Source organism: Bubalus kerabau, chromosome 10, assembly GCF_029407905.1.
Source record: "Bubalus kerabau isolate K-KA32 ecotype Philippines breed swamp buffalo chromosome 10, PCC_UOA_SB_1v2, whole genome shotgun sequence".
NCBI classification, from domain to species: domain Eukaryota; kingdom Metazoa; phylum Chordata; class Mammalia; order Artiodactyla; family Bovidae; genus Bubalus; species Bubalus kerabau.
The window spans coordinates 73,686,572-73,708,954 of record NC_073633.1 but is presented as its reverse complement, the minus strand read 5'-3'; the positions used below and the strand labels follow the sequence as shown (position 1 = coordinate 73,708,954).

The window sequence follows — 22,383 nt, the reverse complement described above, 5'->3', positions numbered from 1 at the left end:
CCAGAGTTTATTCAAACTCATGTCCATTGAGTCAATGATGCTATCTAACCATCTCATCCTCTGCCACCCCATTATCCTCTTGCCCTTAATTTTTCCCAGCATCAGGGTCTTTTCCAATGAGTCAGCTCTTTGTATCAGGTAGCTAAAGTCTTGGAGCTTCAGCTTGAGCATCAGTCCCTCCATTGAATATTCAGGGTTGATTTCCTTTAGGATTGACTGGTTAGATCTCCTTGCAGTCTAAGAGATTTTCAAGAGTCTTTCCCAGTACCGCAATTCTAAAGCATCATTTCTTCGGTGCTCAGTCTTATCTATGATCCAACTCTCACATCTATCTGTACATGACTACTGGAAAAACCATAGCTTTGACCATATGGACCTTTGTTGGCAAAATGATATCTCTGCTTTTTAATACACTGTCTAGGTTTGTCATTGCTTTTATTCCAAGGAGCAAGCATCTTTTAATTTCATGGCTGTAGTCACCATCTGCAGTTATTTTGGAGCCCAAGAAAATAAAATCTGTCACTGCTTCCACTTTTTCCCCATCTATTTGCCATGAAGTGATGGGACTGGATGCTATGATCTTTTTTGAATGTTGAGTTTTAAACCAGCTCTTTCACTCTCCTCTTTCACACTCATCAAGAGGTCCTTTCTATTTTGTGGGATGCTGCCCAATTTGGTTATCCGCTTTCCCAGAGTGTATCTGGCTACATTTTGTTGTTTTTTTTTTTTCACTTGGTTACAGGAATCAGATATGACCCTATTAGGAACTGCATATTTTCTTTAGTTTATTCATTTATCAGATATTTATTTAATATGAATTACATGCCAGGTACAATTTGGTGAACTGCTTTATAGTTATCTTCATTCTATATATTATGTATGATATAACTGAAGATGTTACATGTATCATATATATTCTTTTGTATTTTCAAATACTTAGAATAAAACTTCAGAGGAAATATGCAATTTAAGCCACAGACTACCTTAAAAATATTCCTTCAAAACTTCAGCCAAGGATAGGACAGTTAGAAATTCATTTGATTTCTGACCTCTGGATTACTCTAATCCTTCTGAGGTTGATGTAGGAATGTAGTTCCACTCAACACATCATTACTACTAATATTTACAGCTTGCTTTCTAAAAGTAAACAAATCAGGCAAAATCAGAAAAATTCAACACCACCATGTTCCAAACTTTCCATGAATCTTTTTTATCATGACATGATGATAAAAACAAATAAAAATTCATGGATATAGTTCAATACCAGAAGATGATTTTGAATCTGACATATACAAAGTTTTAAAAATTCTTTTTTAATGAATATGCAGAATTAATCATGCTCTATGTCTGGGCACAAAAATCCTGTATGTTATCAATTATTTGAAACACACAGTACACATAGCCAACAAACACATAGAACCTGCCAATGTTGTTGGTAAGATTATGGGGATGGGGAGAGATTGCTTGCAGATGTTATGTTAATTAAAGGACAAAATGACTCATCTACCACAGCATCTCTGTCAGGCTACCAGGCCTTTTTCTGCTTGGCTCTGAGTTGATATGGAGTTAGAAAGCGGATGAGTCTGGCTCCAGTCAGTTTCCATGTAGAGCAGATCTTGAGGAGGAAGTTCTGGCAGGCTGAATTGCAGCTTCTCATCTGGCTAATTCTCCATCACATGTAGGTTTGGATGGGGATGCACAGGATTGCCTTCTCCCACATGTATGTGGGTAAGGTTGGGGGTCAGGACCAGGCTGGACTGGAGTCTGTAGAAGCAGTCCATTAACAAGAGTGAACAGGGCTGGGAAGAGAGGCAGAGCTGGGGAGGAGGGGGCATTCTGAACTCCCTTTGCCGTTGTCTTGCTTTGTCCTGCATAATTTGCTGTAGCATTAACTCCATATAGGATGCAGCTTGGCCACCAATATTGTCAGCTCTGCTTGCAAGATTTGAGTGCAGTTTAGGCTAAGTTTCTCTTTGGTACATTTCTGAGGGCCAAAAATCAGACATGATGTATAAACCCTTTCTGATAACTTCTGAGACATAGATCATAACATAGATTGAACATATGTTAAAAAAGTGATGCTTCTCATGCATCCAGTCTTTACTTATGAGAAAGTGACACCTTTGTCACTTTTCTATGGGCTTATGTTCCCTAGTGGTGGTGACAATCATTCTGTCAACTGATGCAACTCAAAGATGAAGATGAACACAAGAATAGAAAAAAATTCTAAATGCATTATGTTCATTTCTGTGATTAAACCATAAATGTGTATCAAAAGTCTTTGATAAAGTAAATATCCCATTGTGTTTCAAAATCAGTGAAAATCATGTTATCCTTCTTTTTGTTTTTCCTATTCTACTTTCTGGATGTGCTAAAAGCAATCAAATGCTAGGAAGATAGTTAAACTTAAAGAGGGAAGATTCATCAAGCACCTGTTGTGTTGTGGCCATAGTTCTCTAACCATAGTGCCTCTTGGTCACAAACATTGCCTCCTTCCTGACACTGGAGGCCAATAGAGTTATTTTTCCTTCTAGCCCTGATGATGGGATGAATTGACAATCACCTTCTTACATCTTTCCACTGCCCACTCCACCATGACTACTCCAAAGGGATACAACAGTTTCTTCTCAAGAGGTACATAGAAGAAGCTCCATTCACCCAGGAATGGATAGACAGAAAAACAACCATGGGCAACTAAATGATTTCTCTAAAGAGAGCAGTTCAGTTCAGTTCAGTCGCTCGTCATGTCCAACTCTTTGCAACCCCATGGACTGCAGCATGCCAGGCCTCCCTGCCCATCACCAACTCCGGGAGTTTACTCAAACTCATGTCCATTGAGTCGGTGATGCCATCCAACCATCTCATCCTCTGTTGTCCCCTTCTCCTTCTGCCTTCAATCTTTCCCAGCATCAGGGTCTTTTCCAATGAGTCAGTTCTTTGCATCAGGTGGCCAAAGTATTGGAGTTTCAGCTTCAACATCAGTCCTTCCAATGAATATTCAGGACTGATTTCCTTTAGAATGGACTGGTTGGATCTCCTAGCTGAGATCGAACCAGCCAACTAAAGAGGCTCTTTAGTTCTTCTTTGCTTTCTGCCATAAGGGTGGTGTCATCTGCATATCTGAGGTTATTGATATTTCTCCCAGTAATCTTGATTCCAGCTTGTGCTTCATCCAGTCCAGAGTTTCTCGTGATGTTCTCTGCATATAAGTTAAATAAGCAGGGTGACAATATACAGCCTTGACGTACTCCTTCCCTGATGTGGAAGCAGTCTGTTGTTCCATGTCCAATTCTAACTGTTGCTTCTTGACCTGCATACAGATTTCTCAAGAGGCAGATCAGATGGTCTGGTATTCCTATCTCTTGAAGAATTTTCCAGTTTGTTGTGGTCCACACAGTCAAAGGCTTTGGCATAGTCAATAAAGCAGAAATAGATGTTTTTCTGGAACTCTCTTGCTTTTTCGATAATCCAACAGATGTTGGCAATTTGATCTCTGGTTCCTCTGCCTTTTCTAAATCCAGCTTGGACATCTGAAGTTCACGATTCACGGTTTCATGAACTGAAAGAGACATCAGAGCTCGGAGTAAAAAAAGGGTCACGTGGTGGGGCCTGTTCTATCAGAAGGGAAAGACTACATTCATGGCCATGGAGGAAACTTTCTTTGAGATGAAATTAGGCTGCTCACTTTAAGAAAAAAATTAATCTTCATCTGTTTTCCTTAGCTGCAACTCCCTTAGGTGGAAAGCTGGTCTAGGATTGGAGTGCCCCATTGCATTGATATTTTGGACTCATCGCTGTTTTCCTTCAGAGCTTGCAAAACCCAAGAAGAGGAAGCACCAACAAAGACTGTTGAGATGCCAAGGCATTGACTCAAGCTGCAAGTCAGAGGAAGGTGTTGAAATCCTACTCCTCTTTCAGAGGAGAGGTATAGATTTCTCGGGGAAGAGGATAGGCTGCTTGTGTGTAGTGGCGGGGAGGTGGGGGAGGGTTGTGGGGGGGTGATGTCAGGGTTGGAGGAGGTGTTAGGACCAAAGAGCAGAGAGGAGTGAGGGACTCTACCTCGAGAAAAAAGAGTCATGAGGGTCTTTGTTTAGGTGGTTCTTCTCATTTGTGCCACAAGAGGACAGCTAAGTGAGTTGACACTGTTGGTTATGTCTCCTTCACCAAAGCATCTCTACCTCCCAGTTATTACCACCCCAACCTATTTTTGGATGGAGACAGTGAAACATATACCAGCATCCTAGAGGCCCCTGGGATAAAATGTCCAGAAAGTAGAGACATGATGATGCAACTTCTTTATTGTTTCTGCAGATTAGTGAAGATTCTTGTAACAGTGACTTATGTGACCAAAAATGTATTCACCTTAACCAGCAAATAACATGGCAACCCAAGATGTTATGAAATTCTTCTTCTTAAATTTCTTTGAAATAAAAATCTTATAAAACCATCCAAACTGAAAGGTGTGAAGGCATGTGGAAAACTTGAATCAAGAGCTCACAGTAGAGGACTTCCCTGGTAGTCCAGTAGTTAAGAATCTGCCTGCCAAAGCAGGACATATGGGTTCAATCCCTGGTCTGGGAAGATCCCTGATATTGAGGGGCAACTGCCTGTGCACCCCAACTACTGAGCCCACATACTGCACTACTAAAGCCCTCAAGCTGTAGAGCCCAGGCTCTGCAATAAGAGAAGCCACTGCAATGAGAAGCCCATACACTGCAACTAGAGAAAGCCTGCATGCAGCAGTGAAGACCCAGAACAGCCAAGACTAAATAAATAATGTTTTTTTAAAAAGAGCTCACAGCAGAGAAAATTCAAAGATGTAAGAGTGTGATGAGAACACACAAGCCCAGCACGGTAAGGAGGCCAGGATGCTCAATCCTTTTATACTAGAATCATCATAAAGGTGTAAACAATGATGATGAGAATTCACTGAGTGCTTACAAAGTACCAGGCACTATCCTAAGTCCTTTCCATGTAATAACTCATTTAATGAGCAAATGTTTGCCAATCAAGTCCAAACAGAAGAAGAAAATTCCTAATGTTTCCCTCAAAAAACATACTAAAGTTTAAATGATCTTCTTCCTTGATACAGTTCATTATTCACTAAGTATTGATAGCATCCTTAGATGACAAGCAAGCAGACACCAATATGACAAGACCAACTTTACTAGATTTTCCTAATGATGAGTTTCCCACCAGAGGTACCTGGTATTTCAGACTGTTACAGAAGTGGGTACCAGTCTTTTTGTTGTCAAGATTCTGGTTAAAATAAGACCCAGTCTTCTGAGCAACATAAATTGAAGCAGCATTAGCTAAGTAAGTAAACTGTCTTTTAATCAAAACTAATTTAACTACCATTTTCTGTTTATAATTCATTAATTTTTAAAATGTGTTATTATACAAAACATACAAGTCATTAATTAAAATCCCTATAATCAAATTAGACCCTGTGAGTCTGGAAACTTTAACATAACATATAGGGGTTGGCATGGTAATGCAGGAAGTTGTAATTTTGTACCTTCCAGGGCAAAGACCTAGAAAGGAGAAGACAAACAATTTGTGGGAGATACTAGCACCAAAAATCAAGTTAATCTGTGACTTAAACCCTCTGTAATTGTGTTTGCCAGCAATTCACCATGTGGGGGGAAAATGGATAGTAAGAAGGCATAAAAGATCATATTTCAAAGCTCCCTATAATTGCCAATTTCACTCTATTCCCTTCTCTAAAATTGCCATTTCCTATTCTGGGCAGAGTAGGAAGGGGGAAGAGAACGCAGGGAGATAATGGTGTCATAAAATGATGAGCTTGAAGGAGAAAGTGGAATCACTGCTTCTGAAAGGCAGGAAGCAGGTGCTTCCCTCAGGGGAAGGATTCTATCTAATCCGGGCATTAGAACCCACCCTCCACTCAGTGTTAAGGGCCAATTACCAATCTAGAACAACACAGAAGTCACAGGCACCAAACCCACAATCTGCATGTATACCTCCCTTCCCGATCATGGAGGACTGGAATTTATCAGGCACTAAGTTCTTAAAATCCTCCAGGGTAGCTGATCATATATTGTAGGTCATAGGGCTGACCATCGACTCTCATCCCCCTGCCTTTTGTGAAGCAGGGCATAATCAATGAAAACTTTGTAGTCTTTTTGTATAATTCTTCACTTTCTCTCTTGCCTTATTCAAACTCCACTGAAACAGCTTCTCTGAGACAGTATCTCCCCAGCCCCACCACCACATCAGTCCCAATTTCTCTATTTAAAATGAAAACTGATGGATTTAAAAATCTAGTTACTGGGCAAATAACTTGCCTGATGTGGACAGGAAATGTAAACAATAACCACAATAACCTCGAGGACATTACCAATGGCAGGGTATGTAAAGTACTTTGCTTTTAAAACTCCAAAAGGTTAGCAACAGTGGAATCAATTGCATGACTGTAGTCAATAGTGCTGGTCCTGTGTTATGTTATTTGCAGTAGAGGCAACTCTTCCCCTCTCTGGGGACACTGGGGAAGGGGCTGTTTCCCGAAGTCAGTGACTTTAGAACTGGGACAAGAGTAGGGGCCAAAGAAGCATTCTCTTCTTAGATGATGCTAAGTGTGATGTGTGTGTTTAGAACGCAGTTACACATAATATATTGGTGAATAAAGTAAGTGGTTTCTTAGTTACCAAGACACTTCCAGTTTTCATTGGAGTTACACTGGAGACAATTTCACTTATTAGGAGCTGAATCACAAGAAGAATTCATTCACATCTTAACTTTGTACTGGGACATTGTTTATGAAACAACTAATGGGGCCTGGGGAGGGACCTCACTGCTAAGTTAGCCAGCCTCACTTGAGTCCAGGGGTTTGGGACAGTCTGCTTATCAACACAAACCAGCCGCCATGTGCTAATGAACCACAGTGGCAAAAGCTGTGCTGTTGTATAAATGGCATTTGTCAGCTGCTATAATGTTGCATGAAGAGGACACCCAGGCTTCTTTGCTTGTAAGGGACGCCTTTGCATCCTGGTTTCCACAGAGCTACCTCTAGTCCCTTCTCGACTGCATTTACCAGAGGAAAACACTTGACTGAAATTAGCCTGATAATGTGTGATGGCTACACAACTTTGTGAATGTGCTTAATGCCACTAAATTTCACACTTAAAAATGGCTTTATGTAGTAGTAAAGAGCTAGCCTGCCAATGCAGGAGACATAAGAGACTCGGGTTCCATCCCTGGGTTGGAAAGATCCTCTGGAGGAGGGCATGGTAACCCGCTCCAGTACTCCTGTCTGGAGAATCCTATGGACAGAGGAGCCTGGTGGGCTACAGTCCATAGGGTTGCAAAGAGTCGGACACAACTGAAGTGACTTAGCACACACACATATATATATATGTGTGTGTGTATGTGTGTGTGTATATATATATATATGCGTGTGTGTGTGTGTGTGTATATATACTGCATATGTGAACCGTGAACTTCCTGATGTTCAAGCTGGTTTTAGAAAAGGCAGAGGAACCAGAGATCAAATTGCCAACATCTGCTGGATCATGGAAAAAGCAAGACAGTTCCAGAAAAACATCTATTTCTGCTTTATTGACTATGCCAAAGCCTTTGACTATGTGGATCACAATAAACTGTGGAAAATTCTGAAAGAGATGGGAATACCAGACCACCTGATCTGCCTCTTGAGAAATTTGTATACAGGTCAGGAAGCAACAGTTAGAACTGGACATGGAACAACAGACTGGTTCCAAATAGGAAAAGGAGTACGTCAAGGCTGTATATTGTCAGCCTGTTTATTTAACTTATATGCAGAGTACATCATGAGAAACGCTGGACTGGAAGAAACACAAGCTGGAATCAAGATTGCCGGGAGAAATATCAATAACCTCAGATATGCAGATGACACCACCCTTATGGCAGAAAGTGAAGAGGAACTCAAAAGCCTCTTGATGAAAGTGAAAGTGGAGAGTGAAAAAGTTGGCTTAAAGCTCAACATTTGGAAAACGAAGATCATGGCATCTGGTCCCATCACTTCATGGGAAATAGATGGGGTAACAGTGGAAACAGTGTCAGACTTTATTTTTTTGGGCTCCAAAATCACTACAGATGGTGACTGCAGCCATGAAATTAAAAGACACTTACTCCTTGGAAGGAAAGTTATGACCAACCTAGATAGCCTATTCAAAAGCAGAGACATTACTTTGCCAACAAAGGTTCGTCTAGTCAAGGCTATGGTTTTTCCTGTGGTCATGTATGGATGTGAGAGCTGGACTGTGAAGAAGGCTGAGCACTGAAGAATTGATGCTTTTGAACTGTGGTGTTGGAGAAGACTCTTGAGAGTCCCCTGGACTGCAAGGAGATCCAGCCAGTCCATTCTGAAGGAGATCAGCCCTGGGATTTCTTTGGAAGGAATGATGCTAAAGCTGAAACTCCAGTACTTTGGCCACCTCATGGGAAGAGTTGACTCATTGGAAAAGACTCTGATGCTGGGAGGGATTGGGGGCAGGAGGAGAAGGGGACGACAGAGGATGAGATGGCTGGATGGCATCGCTAACTCGATGGACATGAGTGTCAGTGAACTCCGGGAGTTGGTGATGGAGAGGGAGGCCTGGCGTGCTGCGATTCATGGGGTGGCAAAGAGTCGGACACGACTGAGCGACTGATCTGATCTGATCTGATGTGTGTATATGAGAGAGAGAATGAGTTATGTAATATGGTGGAAGAATTTCCTAAGCAGACATGAATGTGGGTAGCATTTGCGATGTTTGGCTTCAGCATCTGAAATCTCCTCTGCTCTGGAGGGATCTCAAGATGGAAGATGAAGGCTAGCAAGGGTTCTCCCCACCTGCTCTCTAGTGGTCAAGGAATAGGACAAGTGGAAACTATCCAGTAGAATGTTCACACCCAGAACTTTAAGTCTTGAGGGAGGGACCTAATGATGGTCCCTACATATATATATGTAAATATTTATGTGTATGCTAAGTTGCTTCAGTTATGTCTGACTCTTTGCAACCCTACAGACCACCGCCTGCCAGGTTCCTCTGTCCATAGGATTCTCCAGATCTGGTTCTGCCAGATCTGCCATGGAGTTGAGTGGAGGGCTGGTGAGTGACAGGGTGGCACTGCCACTGCTGCGTCCTAAACCAACTGAGAACTGCTCGATTGTGTCTTGTCTCCTTTAGTTCCTGCCCCCTTTCCTGGTTTCTCCAGCCCTCCTGTTAATTCTGCACTAAAATCCTTCTAGTAAATTCCTTTTCTGCTTTAGTTACCCTGTGTTAATTTCTGTAGTTTGCCATTTTTAGTGATAAGATAAAAAGAAAAAATTCCACTTCTTTCATATTCTAAAGTAATAGTTGAAGTTAAAGTCAAATGAGAATTCAATTTTTTTAACTGAGAATCTTTTTTAAATTTAATTTTATTTCAGCGATTGAAGTATAATTGATATAAAAATTGTGAGATATTTAAAGTGTATATCCATCAGAGTCATTTGATACACATATTCTATTGTTGAAAGGATTCCCTTCATAAGGTTAATTAACACATCCATACTTCAAATATTTATCTTTGTATTTTTATATTTTTTGGTGAGAAAGTTCTTATCTCTTAACAAGTTTCAGTGGCACAATAGTATTATCAACTATATTTTACATTAGATCCTCAGACCTTATTCATCTTATAGCTGAAAGTCTGTACCCTTGTACCTCTCCCTATTCCCCCAATCCCAGCCTCTGACAACCACCTCTTGTACTCTGTTTTTATAAATTGGACTTTTATTTTTCAGATTGCACACATAAGCAATACCATGTAGTATGTGTCCTTCTCTTATTTCACTTAGCACCATGCTATGAAAGTTCATAGATGTTGTCACAAGTGGCAGGATTCATTTTTGTCGGGGCTGAGTAATATTCAATTATATATATGTGTGTTGGGGGGGTGTTAGGGATTTGTTGTTGTTCAGTCCCTAAGTTGTATCCTTGTGTCTGACTCTTTGTGATCTGATGGACTGCAGCACACCAGGCTTCCCAGTCCTTCACTATCTCCCAGAGTTTGCTCAAATTCATGTCCATTAAGTCCCTGATACTATCTAACCATCTCATCATCTGGCACCTCCTTCTCCTCCTTCCCTCAATCTTTCTCAGCATCAGGGTCTTTTCTAATGAGTCATCTCTTTGCATCAGGTGGCCAAAGTATTGGAACTTCAGCTTCAGCATCAATCCTTCCAATGAATATTCAGAGTTGATTTCCTTTAGGATTGATTGGTTTAATCTCCTTGCAGTCCAGTGGACTCTCTAGAGTCTTCTCCAGCACCATAATTCAAAAATGTCAATTCTTTGGTGCTCAGCCTTCATCATCCAGCTCTTACATCTGTACATGACTACTAGAAAAACCACAGCTTTGACTATATATGGACCTTTCTTAGCAAAGTGATGTCTCTGCTTTTAATATGCTGTCTAGGCTTGTCATAGCTTTTCTTCCAAGGAGCAAGTGTCTTTTGAGTTCATGGCTGCAGTCACTGTCCACAGTGATTCTGGATCCCAAGAAAATAAAATCTGTCACTGCTTCCACTTTTTCCCCTTCTATTTGCCATGAAGTGATGGGACTGGAAGCCATGATCTTTGTTTTTCGAATGTTGAGTTTCAAGAAGCTTTTTCACTCTCCTCTTTTACCCTCATCAAGAGACTCTCTAGTTCCTTTTCACTTTCTGCTATTAGAGTGGTATCATGTGCACATCTGAGGTTGTTGATATTTCTCCTAGAAATCTTGATTCCAGCTTGTGATTCATCCAGCCCAGCATTTTGCATGACATATTCTACATAGAAGTTAAGCAGGGTGACAATGATGAGCCTTGTTGTAGTCTTTTCGCAATTTTGAACCAGTCAGTTGCATGTCTGGTTCTAATTGTTGCTTCTTGACTTGCACACAGGTTTCTCAGGAGATAGGTAAGGTGGTCTGGTATTCCCATCTCTGGAAGAATTTTTTACAGTTTGTTGTGATCCATACAACCAAAGACTTTAGTGTAGTCAATGAAGCAGAAGTAGATGTTTTTCTGGAATTTTCTTGCTTTCTCTATGATCCAATGAATATCAGCAATTAGATCTGTGGCTCCTCTATTTTTTCTAAACCCAGTTTGTACATCTGGAAGTTATTGGTTCACTTAGTGCTGAAGGCTAGTTTGAAGGATTTTGAGCATAACCTTACTAGAATGTGAAATGAGCATAAATGTACAGTAGTTTGAGCATTCTTTGGCATTGTTCTTCTTTGGGATTAGAATGAAAACTGACCTTTTCCAGTGTGGATAGATAGATATAGGTATACCTACACATAAATATGGGCTTCCCAGGTGGCACTAGTACTAAAGAACCAGTCTGCCAATGCAGGAGACATAAGAGATGCGTGTTCAATCACTGGGTAGGGAAGATCATCTAGAGGAGGGCATGGCAACCCATTCCAGTATTTTTGCCTGGAGAATCCCATGGACAGAAGAGTCTGGGGGGCTATAGTTCACAGGGTCACAAAGAGTCAGACACAACTAAAGCAACTTAGCATGCATGTACGCATACATAAATATAATGCATATATATATACAGAGAGAGAGACATAGATATATCACATCTTTATCCATCTATCTGTTGATAGACACTTCTGTTACTTCCATGTCTTAACTACTGTGAATAATGCTGCAGTGAATATGGAAATGCAGACATCTCTTCTAGATCCTGACTTCAGTTGTTTCAGATATATGCCAAGAAATGAAATTGCTGGGTTTTAAATTTTAAATTTAAATTGTGTTTTAAATTTTTAAGGAATTTTCATACTGTTTTCCACAGTGGCTACATCTTTTTACATTCTCAACAATAGTGCATAAGGATTTCCTTTTCTCCACATTCTCATTAACACTTGGTATTTATTGTCTTTTTGATAACAGCCATTTTTAACAGGTGTAAGGTAATAGCTCATTGTGGTTTTGATTTGCATTTCTCTATGATTAATGATGTTGAGCATCTTCTTATGTGTTTATTGGCTATCTGTAAGTCTTCTTGGGAAAAAGTCTATTCAGGTCCTCAGCCCATTTTCAAATTAGATTGTTTGGGTTTTGACTTTGGAGTTGTATGCATTCTCTCTATATTTTGGATATTAACTCCTTATCAAATATATGATTTTCAAATACATTTTCCGATTCTGTACGTTGCCTTTTCATTTTGTTGATGGTTTCAGGTGAGAATTTTAGCTAAATCTATGGCCACAAGTCTTCTTCTGTTGTCACAAAACCATTCCACCCTGCCAATTTTCAGTCAAGCAGGGGTTCAGATGATTAAGAAACAGTTTTTCTATTCTGTCACAAAGCACAAATTTCCTGGAAGACTGGTAGATTGATTTCATGTGCTCGGGGTTTTGTTAGCTGCCTCCAAGGTTGCAGTTGTGCACATGTGTTCAGTTGTGTCCAGGTCTTTGTGATCCTATGGGCTGCAGCCTGCCAGGCTCCTCTGTCCATGGGATTTCCTAGGCAAGAATACTGGAGTGGGTTGCCACTTCCTTCTCCAGAGGATCTTCCTGACCCAGGGATCAAACCCAGGTCTCCTGCATTGCAGATGATCTCCTGCATTACAGGGGGATTCTTAACTAACTGAGCCACCAGGGAATAGAAAAGAGAAAACAAATGGAAATTAGGAATGTGAAGGACTTAGAGGTGAGCCTGTTACTCTCTGAGAAGTTTAAAAACAGGTACCAAGGTAGAAATAATCATGTTTGTGTATAACAGGGGTGGTGGTTTTACTTCCTTTTGGAAAGATTCTGAGCATCAGGGTGTTATAACTGGTTTCCTTGATTTATTTTCTCTCTACATGATTATTCTACTGAAGAAATTATGTGGGCTATCAGAGAGAAAGAGGAAAAATGTAATACCACTGTGGAATAGGTTGTTGATGAGCCAAAGGAAAGGACTAGCATTTAGGAAGATACAGTGATGCCTGACCAAAGTAAAACAAATTTTACTGACAAGCCAGTTAGATTCTGGTTAGAGTTGAAACTGTCTTTTGTCACAATATCACATCTTAGTTTTCAATGACAATTTTATGGGCTTTTCAGAAATTAAAATAACAGTAAAAATATCAATAATTATATGAATGTTGGGGTTGTTTGATATTCTTGTAATAGTTTAAGTCCTTTGGGTAATCAGATTAAATCACATGAAAAGTAACTCCAGAGCTAAAAGCTAGTGTCATTCCAGGAAAGAGACCAGCATAAGCACACAAATTAATTCCTGGGTAAACCAGAGAGAAAGGAGTTAAGGCTTTGATCCAAGACGTAGGATTTTCAAATCATCTCCCGGTTCAATTAAAGAGCCATCTCCTGAAGGGAATCACTGGAAACCGGGGTAGACCTTGTGCTCCTTTTGTTACCACTAAGTGTCCCAGAGAAGAAAACATGCTCTTGAAGTTGCTGACCTGCCAAGTGAGAAAAAGTGCCCTGTGTGGAGGGTGCGGATGAACTGACACTCACTGTGAAGGAGTTTGCTGTTTTCTCCCCTTTGTGACCTTGGCAAATGACTTCAGCACCTTTGAGCAGGGCGCTGCCTTTCCGGACGCTGTGAAAATGGCTGTTATGTCTATGGATCATGCAGAGGTGCCACGAGGCTTAATTTATTAGTTAATGTTTGTGTTACACTCTGCAGCTCTTAGATGAAAGGTGTTATAGAAATGCAAAGCAGCAATATATTATCTAAACATCTGCCTCCTCAAATAGCTCTCTAGAAAGTCTTCATTGCTTCAGGAAAAATGATTCCTCCCAAAATGGATAATTCTGTCCAGGGCTTTCTTGGTCTATGAATTGTTTCCTCCTCCTTTCAGTACACAGCATCTCTGTGCAGGATACACTCTGGTGGCTGCGTTTTCCATCCTGTCCTTGGAATGTTCACTGCTGATGCTGTTTCCTTGTGTGTGTGCCCTGCAGTTTCTCACAGGTCCAGCTTTTCCTCACCATGGCTGCCCTCTTCATTCTTTATTCCAAAGAGCCATTATAATTAGGCTTTTCTTTTGATGCTTAATTTTACACATGGGCATGTGACCTCTAACCCAAGGGCTGGTGTTTGAAAATTTGTCAGTAAAATCAAGAAAAACTACTTAAAAGCTCTTGAAAATAAAAGAAAATACAAAAAAAGATTGGTGCAAGTTTGAACATGTTTTGGTGAGATTAACTGTTGAATTGTGAAAGATTACATTGGAGATTATTTCTGCTAAAATTAATTCTGTCCACAATTTTAAAACTCTGCCAAGTATCCTACAGCAAATGGATATTTATTTTCATAGAATTCCATAGTTCTTATACATATATATATATATACTTAGATTTTGTTGTTGTTGTTTAGTCACTAAGTCATGTCTGACTCTTTTGCAACCCCATAGACTGTAGCCCACCAGGCTCCTCTGCCCATGGGATTTCTGAGGCAAAAATACTGGAATGGGTTGCCATTCCCAGGGGATCTTACCAGACCCAGGGATTGAACCCACGTCTCCTGCTTGGAAGTCAGATTCTTTACCACTGAGCCACCTGGGAAGCCCATACTTAGATTTAGGTAACTTCTTTTCAAATGCAACTAGAGAGATAAAATGAGTAATAAAGTATATCAACCTACTGTATTCAAAGGTTTTCCTCTTCCCACATTTTTACTTCGATTTTGAGAGTATTTTTTCCTTCTTCACATGCTATTCCTCAGTCCTATTGTTTGTGGTTATGGGAATGTCCTAAAATGTCCCTGGGATTTACTTTAATCAGGTATAAAAAGATGACAGACACAGAGACAACTGACTTGAAAGAAGAGTTTATTACAGTTCCCAAGAGGAAAGGGAATGCTGTGACCACCAGGGGAAGCACCCAAGTCATTCGGGAAGCAGGAGTAATGGAAAAGCACAGCCCGGGCCTCTATTGTGGTCTCTGCAGCAAGGGATGGCAGAGGCAGGATTGGCAAGGTTGAGCGAGCTTAGGATTGGATGGGCTCTGGGCTATGAGGATGCTCTTTAGGTGTCCATTCCCAGGCCCCAGGGTGATATGAGGCAGGGAAAATATTGGCTTGCTGTGTGAGCATTTGATAAAGGAGGTGGTTGGGGATGTGCACTTTGGATTGGTTGATTTGTATATGAAAGTTGTGCTCACAGACAAGGTGTTTTTTATCTCAAAGAATTAGCTAGCTCTGGAAGGGTGGTCTCTCTCCAGGTTCTCAAGGCCCCCAAGATGTCACAACGTCATAAAATATAGACAATGAAAAACATGGCAACACAGGGGGATCTTCTCTGAAATCCTCCAAGAAAATCTTCAAAATAAATAAGTCTGGCCACACAGATCTCTCACTTTTTACTTAGTGATAAAATACATGCATTATAAAGAAGAAAATTTGTGAAAATAATCATGAAAATAGCTATCACTGATGAAAGCTTACTATGTCTAGCAATTAGTGAAATACTACATACACTGTCGTTTGAAGTATTCAACTAAGAATGCTAAAATGAGGAAGAAAAGGTTAAGTTACCTTCCTGCTCTTATTTATTTGTTGTAGTGAAGTATCTCAGTGCCAGGTTTGTGAGCGGCTGCTCCAGAGGGCGCTTAGAAAGAGGTAAATCAGCATTTTCTTCCTTCTTAACACAGATGAGTCAGCCTCTCAACACTCATCTGTGGTGTTGTAAAGCTTCTCACTTAAGTGCCTAACCTGCCATGCTGGTCATTTGAATTAATTCTAGCATTGTTTGGGAGCTCAGTTCTGACACATGGCTCTAATTGAAAATCTCTCCATCTATAATGTCCTCGGTTTGTGGATAAGTGTTCTTAGAGTGGCATCATAGAGGCAGTTATCACCTGGCGTATGGGCCACTATTCTCTAGACCATACCCACGAGTGGTATTGTTTTGTCTGCTGCTGCTGCTAAGTCGCGTCAGTCGTGTCCGACTCTGTGAGACCCCATAGACCCCAGCCCACCAGGCTCCCCCGTCCCTGGGATTCTCCAGGCAAGAACACTGAAGTGGGTTGCCATTTCCTTCTCCAAAGCATGCAAGTGAAAAGTGAAAGTGAAGTTGCTCAGTCGTGTCCAGGCTCCTCCATCCATGTGATTTTCCAGGCAAGAGTACTGGAGTGGGTCGCCAGTGCCTTCTCCGTGTTTTGTCTGAGCAAGGATACAGACTTGGAATCTCTCAAGATAGCATTCTAGGAATTCATAACCTATTTTCCTAGGTTACATTAGATATAAGGCATATCTAATCTATTTGCCATCTCTATATGAAAGAATGAAGATTTTGTCTCTACAGTTACAATTAAATCTTAGAATTGTTGATTGAAAGATAATCAATAAATTATTGTTTATGGATTTAAAAGTTAAAGATGTAATTTGATCTTTATGTATTTATAATGGACCTTTATTTTAGGAAATGTGCAATGTTAACTTAGCCCATTTCCCAGGTGGCTTTAGGTGGGCATCTATTACTTGGCTTTGATATCAGGACAACTCTCTTCCACAGGGAATCGATTCCCTGGGTGTGGTAAGGTTTGGCTGGCACTGTAGCGGCCAGTTTTACCCTCTGTTGTTCTTCAACCTCAACCTCCCTATGCTTCTCCCATAGCTTTTTAGGGGAAGGCACTTGATTCTGGCTGGATACCACCATCCCAGCATCTATAGTGACTGGTCGTAGGCTGAACCAATCACAGTCCTTCCTGAGACTGATGCTTTAGCATCAGGGGAGACTGTCTGCTGGAGTTGATAGGCCAGGAGGGTATAAGTAAGGGGCTGGTGGTGGTCAACTTTCTGTCATGTGGAAGACACCTTGTAAGCTCAGCCTAGAGGTGGAGAGAGACAGAAACCTTGAATCTAGCTGTTTCTGAGGTTGCTGTTGGGATGCCAGGTATACTGTTTAAACTTCCAAAGTAAGAGCCAATAAACTAATTTTTTTGTCCCCTTAGGCTAGTTTAAGTTGAACTTGCAACCAACAGAACTCTAATTAATACAAAAAATGTCTTTAAAATGTCAAAAAGATATTTTTACTTGATAGTGCTATTTTCTAGTGTTCCAACTGTTGAACAATTGCTTAATAGTGAAGAGATATATGATTTGTATAACTTTTACTGAGCTTACTATGTGTGAGATGTGCACTTTCCACGTAGTGAATCATTTAATTCTCTTAAAATCATTTGAGGTGGGTATTGCTAGCATTATTACATAGAGACAGAAACTGGGGCACTGAATAGTCCAGAAACTTGTTGAAAATTACTGAGCCTAGAAGTGGAAGAGCTGGGATTTGAACCAGGCAGACTGGCTCTAGTCTGTGTTTTTTAGCCACCGTACTGATACTTAGAGCCTGGATCTGTCCCCTCACTGGGAAAGCTTTTTCGTAACAGAAGAGAACAAGGCACAGTTCTTACCTCCTTTGTATGCCTCATATGCTTCCCTGGTCCCTGAGTGCTGTTCTAACCTTCAAAGGTGAACAAGAAACCGTAGTTACTCTTTATATGAGAATCTGAGAATCACTGCCCTTTAGACTTGAAAAGAACATTTCAGAAGAAATGCTACTCATGAGCTTCAGTCTAAATTGACACAATACTTCTCCTTAAAAAATGCCCATCTTATCATAAGTATATAAATCTATTGAAAGATGGTATTAAACCAATGATGGATTAAACTCAATATACACAGGTGAACCACAGTATACAATATAGGATAAATATAAGAAAGCCAAATATTATGAGATGAGAAAAGATAATCCTACTGCTCAGGGATTGGAATCAAAAGCAGGAAAGTCTGCTGTGCTTCAGTGGGTAAAGTCACGAAGTTTTCATTTTCGTTGATAAGTAGGGAAGATTCTCCTTGAAGCTCAAATTCTTGCTGCCCTCTGTCCCAGTCCCCGGTAGAATTGTCAAATCCCTCTTTTGGCTCTTAGTTAGTTGATTACCTGCTGAAATCCTGCAATTGCCACAGCTGTTGCTATTTTAGCTCCTTGAATTTATGAGCACCCGTGCGTCTCCCTTTCATCTGCTTTGGCTGTTGCTTTTGAAATGAGCAGCAGCATGGAGGGTGGTGGGGGATGCAGCCCGAACAGCTCTGTGGGGCTCAAGGCAGCTAAGAAAAGGAGCAAATCTTTACTTGATGATTGGAACAGTAGCAACATTAAATGTGTCTATCTTTTTCTGTGGAATGCCAAGTATTTAATATTTTAAAAAAGAGAGTCCTGACTCATCACCCAAAAGCACAAGGACACACACTAAAAATAGTGGCATGACTCTGCAGAGGGGTGACAGTAGAATTTGCTTTTCAAATGGAGGGGTAATCTTAGAGAGAGGACAATTACCTTCTCTCTAAAGGACCCTGTCAGCTCAGGAAGCTCTTCCTTTCAGGTGATTGCTGGGTGAATAGAGGAGCTGGAGGGCAGGGAGGGAGGGGGATATGGATTTGGAGGGAGGTGGTACCATTTCTGTAAGCATTTCTCCTCACTTTTCTTAATGGAAATCAGCATCCACTCTGGTGTCCTTAAGGTCTAGATCCAATTGACTTTAGTCAAGGAGCAAGCCCATCGACATCTTTACAAGTCCTCAATTCAATCTGGGCTTTGACTTGGGGAAAGCTAGCCTCCATGGACAGAGGAGCCTGGCGGGCTATAACCTGGCGGGCCATGGATCACAAAGAGTCAGACGTTACTGAGCAACTGAGCACCCCCCACACATTCTCCGTGTCTGCTTGGTTTTGTCTAACCTTGTGCTGCCACAGGCTTAGAGGAGGCCAATTGCTGAAAAGGTTCACTAAGTACAATAAGATGGCTTCTGCAGAGACAGATGTTTGGATCTTGGCATGGCCCACAGCTGGGCTCACTGGCCCTTTATTCCAAAGAAACCAGCTGAAGCACCTACAGTGAAACTGCATCTCCCCTGCTCTGAGCATCAGAGACAGACCATCTCTCTGTTTCTATGCATAATGGCTCCTTCAGAAGACAGGGAGAGGATGGTTCTCTCCGCCAAATGAATTCTGGTCAACTTCAAGTGAGACGACACACTCCATTAAAATAAAGCTGATTTAACAAATCATTGCTGAATGGCATATTTAAAGTAGAATCATTTAAAGTTATGTGCTAACATTTTTGGAAGAAATGGTAAAAGGAGAAAAAAATGGTTTACTTGGGTTGTGTTGGTCAAATCTTGGGGAGCACTAACTTTCTGAGCAGAGAACTTTCAGAGCCCTGAAACAGAAACTGGATACACAAAAGCTACATGGTTGACCTCGGCTCCTGCCCTGCAGTTAACTTCACATCCAGGTGTGGAACTTCCCCTGTGTAAGCTGCTGTGCTCTAACTGAGGATGACTAGAAATGCCACATAAAATATAATTGATTTAAAATTTGTCTTAAAATACCTACTAGGGCTGCTGATGCCCATGCATCACAACTAGACGGGTCTGTATTTTGGTGGGGCTTCCCTTGGAAAAGGGAATGGCAACCCACTCCAGTATTCTTGCCTGGAGAATCCCATGGACGGAGGAGCCTGGCAGGCTACAGTCCATAGAGTCGCAAATAGTCAGACACAACTGAGCAACTAACTCTCTCTCTCTCTCTCCCTGGTGGCTCAGTGTTATGAGAATCCACCTGCCAATGCAGGAGATCAGAGCCCTGGGTTGGGAAGATCCCCTAGAGAAGGGAATGCCTACCCACTCCGGTATTCCTGCCTGGAAAATCCCATGGACAGAGGCTCCTGGCAGGCTACGGTTCATGGAGAACAAAACAGTCAGACATGACCTAGCAACTAAGCAACAATAACACTTTGAGGAGGGTAGAATCACAGATAGGAGAGCTGTTGATTGGCAGCTTCCGTTAATCTGGGACCTCTCAGATTTTGGATATAGAGTAAAAGCCTGAGAATCTGATCTTTGGACAGAGAACTGCTACTGGAGGTGAAGAAAACAGCTGAGCTCTTAACAGTCTTGCAGGGTCAGAAAGAATGTTAACAGAGGGTAGGAAGTAGCTGCGAGCATAAGCATGCTATGGGCACCTTTCACTGTGTTTCATAGAAGGAATGGAGAATAGTGGTCAATCCTGTAAGAAGGTTAGATAAGACCTTTTAAGAAAGAGTTGTTCAGGATAAGGAACAGCTTTTAGCTAAAGGGGGAGTATTCCAGAGAATTAAAATAAGTGATACTTCAACAATTAGACAAGTTAAACTTGTGAAAATGTGGCTGATCATTAGTCAAATCCATTTCACCTGACTTCCCTAATCAAGGTTTTAAGACTAGGATGTCTTCTAAGCTGCTTGTAGCCTACACAATAAGATAGTTGCACGAGTTTTCCAGGAACTTGGACTCAGCTGTATCTAGTTTGGATTCAGCTGGTTAAGACTGGATAGGACCACAAACCCTCCCACTGGACACGCGTGAGCGTCCACTTGATGACCTTTTGACTTCAGAGGGCCGAAAAACTCCACCCCCAGATCACGCCAAGTGCCTCCACGTTTGAAGCTACATAGGCGTGTAGTTAGTTACGCCTGCGCAGAAGCACAATTACAAACCTTCCAACCACCTTTCCCCACACCACTCACGCCCCCGACAGCCCCTCTCACAACTCATGCTCACAGGGCTCAGAACATTCTGTTGCTCTTTCCCCCAAATTCTCAGAACCCTGGCCTTCAGGAAGGTGGGCCGGAAGCTTGTTCTGTCTTCATGCTTGGTTGCCTTGCACATTAAAACCTTCTTTTTGCTGCAAACCTCAGCTTCTCAGCATTTTGACTTCAGGCATCGGGCAGAACGAATCCGGTCCAGTCACACTACCCTCAGGTATTGATTAAACTTTTTTCCCAAAGAATGAAAATGAAATATATATAGGTATCACCAGTACATGTACTATAATATATACATGTAATATATCCATAGTAACATAGGATAGTTATATAGGATGCATGTAATATATTCATAGTCATAATTTCTTTTAATTAATATGTTTAACATAAATGATGTTTCTGTTGTGCTCAAAACAGGCTTTCTGAAGTTTAAAGTTTTCCTCTACTGTCCTCATTCATGAGTTTAGGAAGAAAAGAAACGGCTTGATAGGAAAAAATCTGATCCTGATTGGATTATTGGAAGCTCCAAATTAATGCATTGCAAGTTGTACTGTACTATGTGGCACGTTAGACCACTTTCAGACTCAGGTTTATGAAGAATGGAGTTAATGTGCGTATGATATGCACAGAATGCCATCAATATTCGCATGAATATGGGAGTGGAATTCTTTTAAATTCAGACCTGTGACAAGAATGCAGCTCAGGCCTATCCACTTGGTGTCTGCCTACACTTGGATATTGTGCAAGGCTGTTTCGTTGTTAAGTCGTGGCTGACTCTGTGACCTCATGGACTGTAGCCCACCAGGTTCTTCTGTTCATGGGATTTTCCAGGCAAGAATACTGAAGTGGGTTGCCATTTCCTTCTCCAGGTGATCTTCCCAACTCACATTCCTGCATTGGTAGGAGGATTCTTTACCACTGAGCCACCTGGGAAGCCCCATCATGCAAGGTACCATACTATAAATGTTTTTGTATTACTCTAAAAGGTGATTTTTGTCTGACATGAATATTTATAAGAATAGATATTGTTGTTAGTGATTTAACTTTGAAAAGATTTTGTATTTCTGTTTCAAGCTCCTGCTTGGTATTGACTAGTATTAAGATTGAAGGTGTGTTGTGACTCTTTTTTTCCCCACCCCAACACAGAGTAACTGATAAGGCTGATATAAGATTATAACTATTTTTGATAATCCTAGATTTCATATTTTTTCTTATTTGAGTAATTTTGCCAATTTAAGCTAACAAAATGTATACCTAAAATATTGCTTTTTTCTGGAGACTCTTCAGCAAGTAGTGTTGGGAGAAGTTGGACAGCCTCGTGTAACTCAGTGAAGTTAGAACACACTCTCACTCCTTGCACACACTCACCCTGAAAATGACTTAAAGTCTTAAATATAAGACAGGACACTGTAAAACTTCTAGAAGAGAACATAGGCAAAGCATAAATCTCCAACATAAATCATGCCAATGTTTTCTTAGGTCAGTCTCCCAAGGGAATAGAAATAAAAGCAAAAATAAGCAAATGGGATCTCATCAAGCTTACAAGTGTTTGCACAGCAAAGGAAGCCATACAGAAAATGAAAAGACAGCGTACAGGCTGGGAGGAAGGATCTGCAAATGATGCGACTGACAAAGGCTTAATTTCCAAAATATGCAAACAACTCATACAACTCAATAACACCATGAACAAAAAATGTAGTGAAAAAATGGGCAGAAGACCTAAATAGACATGTCTCCAAAGAAGACACACAGATGGCCAACAGGCATATTAAAAACGCTCAACATCTGTAATTATTGTTATTTAGTTGATGAGTCATGATTGACT

The 22,383-nt window shown here is 40.9% G+C and overlaps 2 long non-coding RNA genes across 2 annotated transcripts in view; one reads left to right on the top strand and one right to left on the bottom strand.

Annotated features, from left to right (window-relative positions):
* Positions 1-16,686: 16,686 nt before the first annotated feature.
* Positions 16,687-18,209, bottom strand: LOC129621573 (uncharacterized). Its single transcript, XR_008699454.1, has 3 exons — positions 17,733-18,209; positions 17,389-17,438; positions 16,687-16,806 (listed from the first exon to the last, which is right to left on the bottom strand). It is a non-coding gene; the product is annotated as an uncharacterized LOC129621573 (long non-coding RNA).
* A 133-nt stretch (positions 18,210-18,342) lies between these two features.
* LOC129621571 (uncharacterized) overlaps positions 18,343-22,383 on the top strand; it is a 34,983-nt gene continuing 30,942 nt past the window's right edge. Inside the window, exons 1-3 of the long non-coding RNA XR_008699451.1 lie at positions 18,343-18,357; positions 18,728-20,775; positions 21,428-21,507. This is a non-coding gene — a long non-coding RNA (uncharacterized LOC129621571). The remainder of the gene's footprint in view (positions 18,358-18,727; positions 20,776-21,427; positions 21,508-22,383) is intronic.